Raw genomic sequence first — 15,371 nt, forward strand, 5'->3', positions numbered from 1 at the left:
ATCATGTTCTTGTTCGTTTCCATTAGGCTCATGTGCAGATTCACATGCTGCTGAATTCACATAGGAGCACTACAAAAAAAAAAAAAAATAATAAAAAAATATATAGACTTTCTTATGTGTTTTTTCCCACAGGTAGCCCACGTGAAACTTTCATGAAAGAATACAGTGTGGTCACCTTTTGAACAGTGTTAGCATTATAGGAAACATGAGCTGCACAAAGATTATCCTTTACAAATGATTAATCACTATATAGCTGAAATATGCTTCTCACTTTATAAATCTATAATGTCATCTAAGTGGTTGGCGCTGGTTTCAAAGTACAGCTTTTAATATTATATACTGGGTGCACAGTGCAACGTATTGTAAAATATTGAAACAATTTTATTTATTGCAACGTCATTTAAATCGAAATGGTGTCCAATACTTGATAGATATATTCAGTTCAAACATTCTTTCCTGATCTGTAGATCTTTGCAAAGTTTGTCGTAATATTGTCATCTTTCTATTACGAATTTTAAAATATTCATGGATCCTTTTACTGCTTCACTATTTTCCTATCTTTTTAAAATTCTCAAGTTTATGTCGTTAATTTTGCATTTCTTTAAAAAAAATTTCAAAGGTTTTATGGAATTTGAAAAATTAGCAGCTATAGATTTTTTTTTAAGTGGTTTTGAGGCTGCATTGATTGTTAGTAAAATTTTTAAATGTAAAAAATGAAAAACAATAACAAAACTTTTAGTTCTCAACTTTTTTCTTGAGTGAAAATCAACTTTTATCCTATTTTTAGTAAGGTTAAGTTATTCTGGTTTTATAAACATGTAACCCAGTACGACCAGTTTCATGTCCTGCTGCCGTGAAGGATAAACGTTTTTGGGTAAAAACTAGGAGATGTAAACTCTGACTTGACACTTTCCCGGACTTACGGTTCTTGGTTGAGCGAAGACTTGAGAAGCTTAAGAGGTATACAGGTTCGATCTATTGACCAGCTTCGTAACCCTTTTTCGTCGATTAGGCTAACGTAAAGTTATTTATATTACATTGTTTCTAGTATAGGTTGTTGAATCGAGGATCTTCTGGACTTGTTGCATTGGTTTCGCTTTTTTATGACTAGGCAACTAATTTATTATCTACATTTTTATTTACCTCTATAGAGGGCACAGCTCTGAAACTCAGTTTTATGGTTTTGAGGCCAGCTGGTAGTCAGGTTTCCCAAACTTTTTGGTAGCTTTAGGAGAGGGTGATTCCATCAACACCTATAAAATATATGAGTGCTAACAATGCCATATTGTGCACACTGCGAAAAAAAAAACGTTAACATAACGGTTACATAAAGGAAAGTAGAAAATTTAGCGTTATGTTTACCGTAATGTTAGTAAAAATATGTCTTAGGCGTTATGTTCCTCAAAATTGCATATAAATAGTTTTGTATATTCATATATTAACAAATACATATACTGTTATGTGAAAGACGTTATGTTTTAACCTTATGTTACCCGTTATATTAGTTGAATTACGTACTTATATGACATCATAGGAATATTTGTTAGAAAAAAGGCACATTATTTATGTTAAAGTTGTTAAATATATGTTAAAATTATTTTCCTATTAACCCTCAAGCAACTTTTATATAAATATTTATCATTATTTGTTTATTATAGCTTTGGTTACTAAGGCTCATAATTTTATTATGGATTATTTATAATATAATTGATTGGTTTTCATTTAATATTATTAAATAATGTTACGACATTATTTTTCATTTTTACATATTTTATGAGTGTATGTATGTATGTATTTACATATGTATGTATGTATGTATGAACAAGCATACATACAAGCATACACGTCTACCAGAAAAAAGATAAAACTAACAGTAATTTGAAAAATTGGGTCTTGATTGCAATCAGAGGGTTAATTTAAATCAGAGTTTCAAGCCAAAAGGGCAATTGTTACCTTAAATAAGGCATTAGAAAGAGAGAAAATTATCATAGAACTTCCAAGGAGATTGATATTTAAAACCATGAAGAATACTGGACTCAAAATTGGTAAATGATCGATTTAGTGAAACTAGTGTAGATAAAAATATAATCAAAAGTTCATCGCTTCAAACCCAGGAACGATGCATTAAGCAGTCCTGTTTGCAAACAGAAAGTAGAAACTGTGAAAAATTTCTTTTTAATAGTGTATAAGTTATAACAGCTTTTGCTATAATATGTTAAAGAGAATTATAATATAATAAACCGATTAAATTAATTATCTATTGCAAATTAATATAAGAAAATGGATATAAACATTTTAAATAAACTTAAAATACTCGGGTCCTGATTTTACAAAAAACGAAAAACCTGGATCAGCTTACTGGAAAAAAGTATCGACCGTAATAATATCACATACACCATTGGAAAACTGAAAACGAGAATGCCCTTTTAAGTTATGTAATATATTTTAAGCTCATATTTATAAAATTTTATTCGTAATATATTGAGTGAAAATAATGTTAAAGAATACACAAAGGGATGAGTTATTCGAGATACCAAATACTAATAGTATATTGTATAAATTACGCGTAAATTATACAATATTACGTATACGTAGGAGGATTTAATATTTCAGAAGCCTTAATAGGAGGATGTGATATTTTCATTAAAGATTTCATATATACAGATGTGATATATGAAATCAATTATGAAATTAGGGTTTAATAGGGGGATTGAGATTACAGAGGGGGTGTGATATTCTAAATACCAAATGCTAAATAGTTTGCAATATTGTATAAATTGCTTTGGGGTATGTAATATTTTAAAAGACTACATAGGGGGGATGTGATATTTTAAGTAAGAATTTTAGCTTCTTTATGCGATATATATAGAGATTTTACACGGGGATGTGATATTTTAAATACCAAATACTAATAGTTTGCAATATTGTATAAATTACTTAGTAGGTAAGTAGACTGATTTTTTTAAAATTGATCAAATCCCAGTCGGCAAATTTAGTTGTAAATGCGCATTAGAAACTCGTTTAAATACGTATCGATGTGGTATGCATGTTAGCCATTTTATCGTGTCGAATACGCATTAGAAATACGCATTAGATGCGTATAAAGACAGGTATACAATACGACGCCTTCTGAGTATCAAACACGCATTTGAAACTCTTGTAAACACGTATAAAACACGATAACCAGAGAATATTCAATACGATATTTTCCTGGTATTACATGCGCATTTAAAACTTTCCAGAATACGCATTATTTACGAATATTTGTTAGCCATTTTATCGTGTCAAACGCGCATTAAAAATAGACATCAGATGCGTATAAAGACAGGTATACAATACGACGCCTGACAAGTATCAAACTCGCATTTAAACACGTATAAAACACGATAACCAGAGAATATTCAATACAATTTTATTAACTAATATGAATTCATAACATAATGGTAATGACTAGCAGTAAGCAACCCGTAATACGGGTTATGAGTTATTAAATCATTAATAACAATAAAAACACATTAACAACTTGATATATTATCTAAAAAATTAAATACAAATTTATCTATAAATATTTTAACTTTGCCTCCCTATCAGCAACGTCATTGCTTATAGTGAACGACGAAGACCGCATTAACATCAGTTGAGTTCTTTTTAAAATCTGTCACAACACAGGTACCAGAAACGCTAAGTCAAGTAAAGCCTGCAAATACCTAAAAAAAATTACAATTTTTAATTACAAAAGTACAATTTGCATTTTATTGTTAGTAGAATTAGGATAATAATAACAGAAAATATATATTCCGTGACTACAGAATAATTAAAAAAGATTATAAAAAGGCTAGGCAACACAATGTAGTAACACTGGCAAATAACACCACAACTTAATAAAATATTTTATCAACTTAAATACTTGGACTGAAAAGATTTTATTAATTACAATATTTGAACAATCGTGAGACAATTATAGTTAAACAAATTAAACAATTATACCATAAAATAGCAAGCAAATCGTAAAATATTTCTTAGAAATTATCTATTTTTTTCATTTGACTACTATTTTCAAGTTGCCTATAAGCATTTACATTAATAACTTCGTTGAGCCTAATACTATCTATTTCAATTTAACTATTATCATTAAACATATTACCAGTAATCTTACTATTGCTGCAACTGAATAAATGAACGTAAAAGAATCTTACAAATTGTGATCTTTTCTAATTAAAGACTTTATTTAAACTTAAGATTTATTGAAATCCATATCTTTTTATATGTTTACATACATTAGTCGTTTATCAAAAATATTAAACAACATTTATTTACATCAATTATTTTTAATTAAAAAAGAATCTAGACTACAATGCACAAAATTATTTTTACCTTAATGCACAAAAATAATAAATGCACAACCTTGCATAAAAAAATGAAGCAATGTCAATCAGTATATTTTACTCTAAATTAATTATTTAAATATATATATATATATATATATATATATATATATATATATATATATATATATATATATATATATATATATATATATATATATATATATATATATATATATATAGGGGAACATGGGGTAAAATGACAAATGGGGCAAGATGACGACCTACAGTTATCTCTTAAGCAAAACTAAATATAACAGTTGACTTTAGCTGAAAGAGAAGTAGATTAATTTTACTAGATTTATCAATGGTTTCTTTTTAAATATTATTTTTGTGACGAAAGCTAAGTATTAAAAAAGTTTTTCCGACATTGAGAAAAAAACTTTTTATCCTTGTTTGACTTGATTTATTACATCGCTACATCACCAGCTAAAGGTAAGTTTTAATTTTTGGGAGAGACTAAGATACAGGCGTTTTTCGAAACAGTTGTCATCTTGCCCCATGTTCCCCTATATATCTATTCACATACCTTTAAAAAGTGGTATTACACTTTACACAATGAAATATGGAAAAACATCATCATTTTTTCAACTACTTTCAAAAGGAATTTATTTATTTTTTCTAGTCTGTTATTTTTTCTAAGAAAGAATATTTATATAGATACAGAGAAATATAAAATATACTGAAAGATTGGCAGATTTATGTTTATAAACTTTTGTGTCAACAAATTACAGTCAGTTTTCCATGTTAAATACATAAAATATATATCTAATATAACATAAACCAAATCTCAAATAAATCCAATATAAAATAAAACAAAATAGTAAACTTACTCAAATCAGGATCAGTTATACCGTGTGAAGTAACTAAACAACACTTCAGTTCTTTTCAATTGCTCTAAAAAATAACTTTCAGCTCTTTCCAATTGCACTAAAAAGAAAAAAAAAACTTACTTAGATAAGTTGCCAAGTTCTTAAGAATCTGAAAACAAATAAGTAAAAAAACAAAGAACAAACAAACATTTATTTGTTAAAACTACTATATTTAAACAAATTAAATTTAAAAAAGTGTAACACCAATTCTCCTTAAAGGCTTAAAAAAAAAATTTTCAGCTCAAATTTGCTTGCATACCTTGCTTGTAAAACCATGTGAATAAGAAACACATTTAGAAAAGCCTAGAAACTACTTAAAGATGACATATGCAAAATTGAAGTTTGAACGTTGACTGGACTAATTATTAGCAGATGTTTTTAAAAAATTCATAAAGATTTACATATATTTGTTCTCTTATATTGCATAAATCCATCATATGATAAATCTGAAATGAAAAAATGTAATGGATAAGTAAATATAAAAAAAAACATCATATATGAATCGCAAATCAAAATATCAGACAGAGATAAGATGTCATGATAAGAGAGTAGTAGTTGTTAAATATTGTTATTTCATGTTAGCTTTTAGAAAACAATTCATGTTGGTACGTCATGGTTCTAAAAATTCAAATTAAGATATAAACAAAATATATATATGGCAAAATGATTTTTCTTGAGTGGCTTTTAGTGAATGATTAAAAGCAGTGACTTTCAATAATAAAACCACTTATAATTTTTAACAATAGACACCAACATAAAGGTAAGCCAAATGTAACAACATTAGTAACATAAATAACAACTTTATGCAAAATCTTGCTCAACACATTTGCCAAGTCACACACTTTGAAAACATGATACATAAATATTATAAGAAGTGTTTATATATGTTATATAAATTTAAATAAATATATTGTGTTTTATAGTTAGTATATATGTTTATACTATGTTGTTTCCATGTCATGGAAACAACATAATATAAACATATATACTAACTATAAAACACAATATATTTATTTAAATTTATATAACATATATAAACACTTCTTATAATATTTATATACACAATAGATACATTTTACACTATTTTAAAAATACATTTAGAAAACAATTATATAACACATATTACCACATACATATATTTATCAAAAACATTTTAATTTTGAACATAATATAAACATATATGCAAACTACAAACATATATAAATTGAATTGAGTGAACAAAAAATTTAAAAATAACATGAAAAAATCTAAAAATTCATATTAAGAGATTAAAAGATTCATATTAATTTATATATAAAGACATATATCTCGTAATAAAATATCAAATTATAATCATATTTAATTTAAATCAAATACTTATTGAATAAAGAACAAAAAAACAGATAAAAGAACTGCAATCCTAATAACAAAATTTAACGTTTAGCAACAATTAAAATGTCAGTGTTGGCTCAAAATTTTAACTTATTTTTCTAACTTTTCTAAAACAGAACAAAAAAAGGTAATAGCATAACAGAAATAATAATAATAAAATAATAATCAACAGAATAAAATAAGCAAGGTATGAAATGATAGGATTTAACGTATATTTGAATTATATCAATTTAGGACTTCATTAAACTAAATTAACAAATTTAAAAGTAGTATTAAATATTTTTATGATAAAGTTTTAGTAACTCTTTTAGTGCAATAAAGTACTGTAACTGTACTGGAGATAATTTACTAAATTTCTCAAGAGAAACCTTTTTAATTTAAATTTTGTTTTCGCAATTTCAGTTTAAGCATGCGCTTTAAAAGCAAAGTTTTTCGTTTTTCCATTTTTTGTTAATATTTGATCAAAATCAGGTTCGATATCATATCCGATTTCGATCAAATATTATAAATACGTATTTTTGATAAATAAGTGGTATTGAACTCGAATTCGAAACTTAAAACTAAATGCGTATTTTTCTGGTATCAATGGCGGTATGTTATACGTGATCAATACTCCAAGTATTTACAATACTAGATATGCCGACTGGGATAGTAGAATGTTATGTATCATTAAAAAGGCCTCAAACACAGGTATTTTAAAGGTGAAAAAATTATGAAAATTGGACGATTTTATAAAAAGTTATGCCGTTTTTAGTAGCAAATTTTCGATATATGGATTTCTTGATAAAACTGTAGTCGAAAAATTTTTTTTTTCTGATAAAGTGTAATAACTTGGCCAATTCTTTTTTAAATATTTATAACTTGGTATCAAAAGATAGATGTAATAATAAAATTTCATTTTAATCTAGTTTCAAGGTTAAGGGCGCATCGAGGGGTTCGGAGGAGGTGCTAATCCACCACCTACACCTCACAAAAATACACTCTTTTTTTGTAAAAGAGTGTTTTCTTCTTTATAAAGTTGGTAATATTTATATACATAAGTTGTTATTATTTTATTCCACATCACTAGCGAATATTAAATCTTAAAGTTGTGTGTTGGGTTGTGGGTAAGGCTTAGCACACTTTATTAAAATTATTTTCGTTTAAATATTTCAATCTTTACTAGAATGATTAAATCTATTATAAAAAATAAAATAAACAATTCAATTCTTCGAAAAATAGAAACTGGTGGTGTAAAAACTGCCTTAATGAGAGGAGCGTATGCCGCCCCCTTCCCCAGTCGGCAAATTTAGTTGTAAATGCGCATAAGAAACTCGTTTAAATACGTATCGATGTGGTATGTATGTAAGCCGTTTTATCGTATCGAACACGCATTAGAAATACGCATTAGATGCGTATAAAGACAGGTATACAATACGACGCCTACAGGGTATCAGACTCGCATTTGAAACTCTTGTAAACACGTATAAAATACGATCACCAGAGAATATTCAATACGATATTTTCTTGGTATTACATGCGCATTTAAAACTTTCCAGAATACGCATTATTTACGCATATATGTTAGCCATTTTATCGTGTCAAACGCGCATTAAAAATAGACATCAGATGCGTATAAAGACAGGTATACAATACGACGCCTACTGAGTATCAAACTCGCATTTAAACACGTATAAAACACGATAACCAGAGAATATTCAATACAATTTTATTAACTAATATGAGTTCATAACATAATGATAATGACTAGCAGTAAGCAATCCGTAATACGGGTTATGAGTTATTAAATCATTAATAACAATAAAAACACATTAATAACTTGATATATTATCTAAAATATTAAATACAAATTTATCTATAAATATTTTAACTTTGACTCCGTATCAGCAACGTCATTGCTTATAGGTAACGACATAAAGACCGCATTAACATCAGTTGAGTTCTTTTTAAAATCTGTCACAACACAAGTACCAGAAAAGGAAAGTCAAGGAAAGCCTGCAAATACCTAAAAAAAGACATGAAAAAAAAATTACAATTTTTAATTACAAAAGTACTATTTGCATTTTATTGTTAGTAGAATTAGGATAATAATAACAGAAAATATATGAACCTGTCATTTCGAAAAGGGCACAAGTCCATTTACTAAAACTTTTCAAAATCAACAAAAATATGATTTTTATTAAAATAATGTCTAGGTTGCTAAAGAAATTAAACATAGAAGTAGATAAATAAAGAACGTATATAATTTATGTATTTTTTATTTTTTATAAAAAAAAACATAAATCATGCAGAAATTTTTAATTCAAACTTATAAACTAACTGCTAAAAGTTTTGGACTTAAGTCCTTTTCGAAATGACAGGTTCATATATTCTGTGTACAGAATAATTAAAAAAGATTATAAAAAGGCTAGACAACACAATGTATACATTGTTACTATAGTAACGCTGGCAAATAACACTACAACTTATTAAGATATTTTATCAACTTAAATACTTGGACTAAAAAGATTTTATTTATTACAACATTTGAACAATCAAGGGACAATTATAGTTAAACAATTTGAGCAACTATATCATAAAATAGCAAGCAACTGGTAAAATATTTCTTATAAATGGTCATTATCATTTGTGGTATTAAGAAATACGTAAGAGCTCAGTTATTACATAAGTTTTATTAAATCTCCCATTCATCTTAGAGAGAGAGAGAGAGAGAGAGAGAGAGAGAGAGAGAGAGAGAGAGAGAGAGAGAGAATAAGCACGGAATAAATACTAGTAACTGGTTTTATTATGTTTCCAGTAAACAAAATTATTTTTACTTTGATTAAAAGCTAATTTCCAGCATTTCTTAATTAAGCTCCAGCTTCTCTCTAACTGTTGACTAATGATTAATAGAGTAAATTTTATATCATACTAAATTTACAAAAATTAAAACCATGTTTCAACAGTTAGCTAACTAATCAAAAGATGACAAAGGATAGACAAACTAAAAAAAAAAATGAAAAAAAGAACACAATTATGATGGAAATTATAAAAAAAAAAAAAAAATTATTTAGATTTAAAAGTGTTAATTGTTACTATAAATAGTTAAACTCATACTTTGCTTTGTTCTGAAGTGTCTAAAGTAAAATCAAATTAACAGACATTAACACTGCTTGACACTGAATTCTGTCAAGTAAGTTTTCTGCACTTCGAGTTACATTTCTTACATTTCAACAACGATTAATTTCATCCTGCCTAGATCTCTTTTCTTCATTTGACAACTATTTTAAAGTTGCCTATTAGCATTTTACATTAATAACTTTGTTGAGCCTAATACTATCTATTACTATTGTTACAATTGAATAAATGAGCGTAAAAGAATCTTACAAATTGTGATCTTTTCTAATCAAAGACTTTAAACTTAAGATTTATTGAAATCCATATCTTTTTATATGTTTACATACATAAGTCGTTTATCAAAAATATTAAACAATATTTATTTACATCAATTATTTTTAATTTAACAAAGAATCTACAATGCACAAAATTATTTTTACCTTAATGAACAAAAATAATAAATGCACAATCTTGTATAAAATATTGAAGCAATGGCAGCCAGTATATTTTACTCTAAAGTAATTATATATATATATATATATATATATATATATATATATATATATATATATATATATATATATATATATATATATATATATATATATATACTGAAATATAGGCAGATTTAAGTTTATAAACTTTCGTGTCAACAAATTACAGTCAGTTTTTTATGTTAAATACACAAAATATATATCTAATATAATATATATCAAATATAAAATAAATCCAATATGAAATAAAACAAAATAGTAAACTTACTCAAACCAGTATCACTTACACCGTGTGAAGTAGAACACACTTCAGTTCTTTTCAATCACTCTAAAAAATAACTTTCAGCTCTTTCCAATAGCACTAAAAAATAAAACAAAACTTGCTTAGCTGAGTTGCTTAGTTTATAAGAATCTGAAAACAGATAAGTAAAAAACCAAGAACAAACAAACATTTATTTTTTAGAACTATTATATTTAAACAAATTAAATAAAACAAAGAATAATGCCAATTCTCCTTAAAAGCTAAAAAAAATTTTCAGTTCAAATTTGCTTGCAGACCTTGCTTGTAAAATAAAATGTGAATAAGAAACACATTTAGAAAAGCCTAGAAAAAATTCATAAAAATTTACATACATTTGTTCTTTTATATCGCATAAATCCATGATATGATAAATCTGAAATGAAAAAATGTAATTGATAAGTAAATACAAAGAAAAAAATCAAATATGAATCAAAAATCAATATATCTGATAGAGATAAGATGTCATGATAAGAGAGTAGTAGTTGTTAAATATTGTTACTTCATGTTAGCTTTTAGAAAACAAATCATGTTTGTACTTCATGGTTCTAAAAATTCAAATTGATATATAAACAAGATGTATATACGGCAAAATGATTTTTCTTGAGTGGCTTTTAGTGAATGATTAAAAGTAGTGAGTTTCAATAATAAAACCACTTATAACTTTTAACAATAGACACCAACATTAAGGTAAGCCAAATGTAACAACATTAGTAACATAAATAACAACTTTACGCAAAATCTTGCTCAACACGTTTGCCAAGTCACACACTTTGAAAACATGGAAACAACATAATATAAACATACATAATAACTATAAAACACAATACATTTATTCAACTTTATATAACATATACAAACACCTCATATAATATTTATATACACAGTAGATACATTTTATACTATTTTAATGACACATTTATAAAACAATTACATAACACATATTACCACATACATATATTTATCAAAAACTTTTCAACTTTGCACATAATATAAACATATATGCAAACTATAAACATATATAACTTGAATTGCGTGAACAAAAAATTTAAAAATAACATGAAAAAATTTAAAAAGATTCATATATATATTCATATATATGAATATATATATATATAAAAACATATATCTCGTAATAAAATATCAAATTATAATTATATTTAATTTAAATCAAATACTTATTGAATAAAGAGCAAAAAACAGATAGAGGAACTGCAATCCTTATAACAAAATTTAACGTTTAGCAACAATAAAATGTCAGTGTTGGCTCGAAATTTTAATTTATTTTTCTAAACTTTTTAAAACAGTACAAAAAAAAGGTAATAGTATAACAGAAATGTTAATAAAATAATAATCAGCATAACAAAATAAGCAAGGAATGAAATGATAGGATTTATAATATATTTGAATTATATTAATTTAGAACTTAATAAATAAAATAAAGATAATAAGAAAATAAGAATATAATAAAAAATAAGAATAAAACAAAATAAATTTAAAAGTAGTAATAAATATTTTTATGATAAAGTTTTTATAACTTATTTAGTACAAAAAAGTACTGTAACTGTATTGGAGATATGCGATACTGCTTTAGCAGAACGATATCTCTTCATACAACTTTTCATGTATTCCTGACTACTCCTTTTCATTCCAGACAAACTTTTTACTAAATTTCTCAAATGAAAACTTTTTTATTTAAATTTTGCTTTCGCAATTTTAGTTTAAGCATGCGCTTTAAAGCAAAGATTTTCGTTTTTCCGTTATACGTTGATATTTGATCAAGATCGGGTACGATATCGTATCCGATTTTGATCAAATATTATAAATACGTATTTTTGATAAATAAGTGGTATTGAACTCGAATTCGAAACTTAAAACTAAATGCGTATTTTTCTGGTGTCAACGGCGGTATGTTATACGTGATCAATACTCCGAGTATTTACAATACTAGATATGCCGACTGGGTCCGCCCCGAATCTAAAAAAAAATTTTACATAAGAATTTAATAAAAAATGTAAAAATACCTTTTCAAACAGAGAGAAAATAGTATAAAAAACAAAACTTTACCACATTACAAGATGCGTCTGAGTATGCATCTTGTAATGTGGTAAAGTAGCACTTTGTCATGTAAAGGAAGAGATTGTCCACTTTAACCTAAAAAAACACACAATAAAACAACAAGTTTCCTGAAATAAAAAACGTAATTAACTCTTGTCGTGGCTTTTAGTGAATGATTTAATTTTTATATTCTAATAATGAAATTAAATCATTTTAAACAATAGACACCACCTAAAGGTAAGTCAGAGCTGTCTATCAAAAAAATTTGCAAGCCACAAAACTTGCTCTACCATATTTGCAAGCCACAAAACTTGCGGTACTTTTTTTGTAAGACATAGGGCTTGCAGTAACTAATTTGAAACCTGAAAAAAATTGCGGTACTTATTTAGCAACCTGCTAAACGAGTCCTTTTTTTACAAGCCAAAAAACCTTTGACACCTATTTGCAAGCCACAAAACTTGCAGTACCTAATTGCAAGCCACAAAACTTGCGATACCTATTTGCAAGCCACAGAACTTGCAGTACCTAATTGCAAGCCACAAAATTTGCAGTACCTATTTGCAAGCCACAAAACTTGCGATACCTATGTGCAAGCCACAAATCTTGCAGTACCTAATTGCAAGCCACAAAACTTGCGATACCTATGTGCAAGCCACAAATCTTGCAGTACCTAATTGCAAGCCACAAAACTTGCGATACCTATGTGCAAGCCACAAATCTTGCAGTACCTAATTGCAAGCCACAAAACTTGCGATACCTATGTGCAAGCCACAAATCTTGCAGTACCTATTTACGAGTCAAAAAATTTGCTGTACCTATTTTGCAACATTTTGTTACAAAAAGTTTTTTTAAATTTGAAAATTGAAAATTGCCAAAAGAAAACATTAGTTCTCCTGATACAACTTAGCAGCGAGTTGGATTTTTTTCATCTTAAGTTCAACTACTTCAAATTCAGTTTCATCTTGTTTCCAATAATAAATAGTGTAAATTCTGTCTTGTTGTCTCTTATTTAACTTTTCTACTCTACCATCATGTAGATACATGTAGATACAACTCAACTCATCCTGTTCCACAAACTAAAAAAGTTGATAAAATTCCACTTAAACTGCCAAATCTTTTGTTGAACAAAACTGGTGTAAAAAGTGAATCTACTGCTAACTTTTTAGGAGTAAATCTTGATGAAAACTTGTCATGGAAGTTTCACAACCAATCCATTAAAAGTAAAATCTCTTATAATATTTCCATACTTTATGAAACTAAACCATTCTTAAATACTAGAGTTCTAATAAAAGTTTGTTTTCATTTATTCACATCCATCTTTCTTACTGCAAAATTGCATGGGGAATTACGGAAAACTCAAAAAACTCTATAGTAAACAAAAGCATGCTTGTAGGATTGTATTTAGAGCAATCAGAGCTGTGTATTGCGAACCACTATTAAATCGTCTTAAAGTCAAAACATTTACCAAGCATTATTTTTTTATTGTTTAAAATGTCACATGGAATAACTCCATATATATTACAAAACAAGACAGGTTATAAGACAGTCAATGTCTTTTTCTTGCTCCGGCCAATATTTTTATTCCTACGACACTAATATTTATACGACACTTGCATTCCGAACTGACGACAGTTCGGAATACAAGTGTCGTATCGAAAATTAATGAAAACTATATATAAATATGTAATTATCTAATTAATATAAATGGTCGGGTGAATAAAAATGAGCAATTGCTTTTACTCAGTAATTGGTCAGCTATACGTAAATAAAAACTTTATCAATTTTTATTAAGTTTTTATTCACGTAAAGCTGAACAATTACTAAGTAAATTGCTTAGCTTTATGTGAATAAAAATTTCAGTAAAACTGCTAAAGTTATTATTTACATAAAGCTGACCAATTACTAAGTAAAAGCAATTGCTCATTTTTATTCACATTTTGTATAACGTTGTATTGTTACTATATTTAAAAATAATTTTTTACATTTATGTAACTTTAAATTTACATAAATTAGATTATTACATATTTATATTTAATTTAAATAAATTTTCGATACGACACTTGTATTCCGAGCTGACGATATATGCAATGTCTTTATTGTAAATATATAAAGCAGCAAAAAAAAAAAAAAAAAAAAGAGTCTGGGGAAAGTTTAACAGTCAACAAATATATGAATATATACGAAAATATATACAAAACTTGGATGAATCATCGATAAAAACTTTTTATTTAATACGCTTTAATGACGTAAGTAAGGCAAGAGAAAAAAAAAATCCAATAGTAAGAGAGTGTCATAAAATATAAAAATATGATTCTATGCAATTATCTTGAACTTTGAGGCCCGATTTAAAAATTTTAAAAATAAATATAATTAATGTACCGCGTTAAATTATTTCTCATTGAAGTTGTTCCTTTGTGTTTGATAGTTCAGTTTACTTTATTTTTTCCAAAGCTATTCAACTTACCGCTACTAGACAAGGTGAGAAACATAAGTCAGGTTTAAAAGAGAACAGCCAGACTTCATATAAAACGGTTAATTTTAATCGAAAGTCCGATAAGTTGGTTAAATATTAAGACTTACAAAAATAGCAATTCATTTTTTTATCCAAAATAAAAAAATTCCGGTGTATCTTACTCAACTGTTTTCCAGCAATCTTTTTTTGTGCTTTGCATTAACATTCTAAATAGTTAACTTTCATCCATTAGATGTTTTGTTATATGATGTGTAGTTTTTATGACATGAATATTTTTTTAAATTTTATTTAGGTGCCCCAAGAAGTCTTTACGGTCTTATCACA

The 15,371-nt window shown here is 26.7% G+C and overlaps 2 long non-coding RNA genes across 3 annotated transcripts; both read right to left on the minus strand.

Moving 5' to 3' along the window:
- Positions 1–3,549: 3,549 nt before the first annotated feature.
- Positions 3,550–7,020, minus strand: LOC136084921 (uncharacterized). 2 transcript variants are annotated; one of them, XR_010640948.1, is made up of 3 exons: positions 5,517–7,020; positions 5,219–5,315; positions 3,550–3,707 (listed from the first exon to the last, which is right to left on the minus strand). It is a non-coding gene; the product is annotated as an uncharacterized LOC136084921 (long non-coding RNA). The 2 variants fall into 2 exon arrangements; XR_010640949.1 differs by having other exon boundaries at positions 4,915–5,315.
- Positions 7,021–8,439: 1,419 nt separating this feature from the next.
- LOC136085152 (uncharacterized) lies at positions 8,440–11,490 on the minus strand. The gene is made up of 4 exons (XR_010641124.1): positions 10,852–11,490; positions 10,487–10,579; positions 10,165–10,237; positions 8,440–8,633 (listed from the first exon to the last, which is right to left on the minus strand). It is a non-coding gene; the product is annotated as an uncharacterized LOC136085152 (long non-coding RNA).
- Between the last annotated feature and the right edge of the window lie 3,881 nt (positions 11,491–15,371).

Source organism: Hydra vulgaris, chromosome 09 (genome assembly GCF_038396675.1).
Source record: "Hydra vulgaris chromosome 09, alternate assembly HydraT2T_AEP".
In the NCBI taxonomy this organism is placed as follows: Eukaryota; Metazoa; Cnidaria; class Hydrozoa; order Anthoathecata; family Hydridae; genus Hydra; species Hydra vulgaris.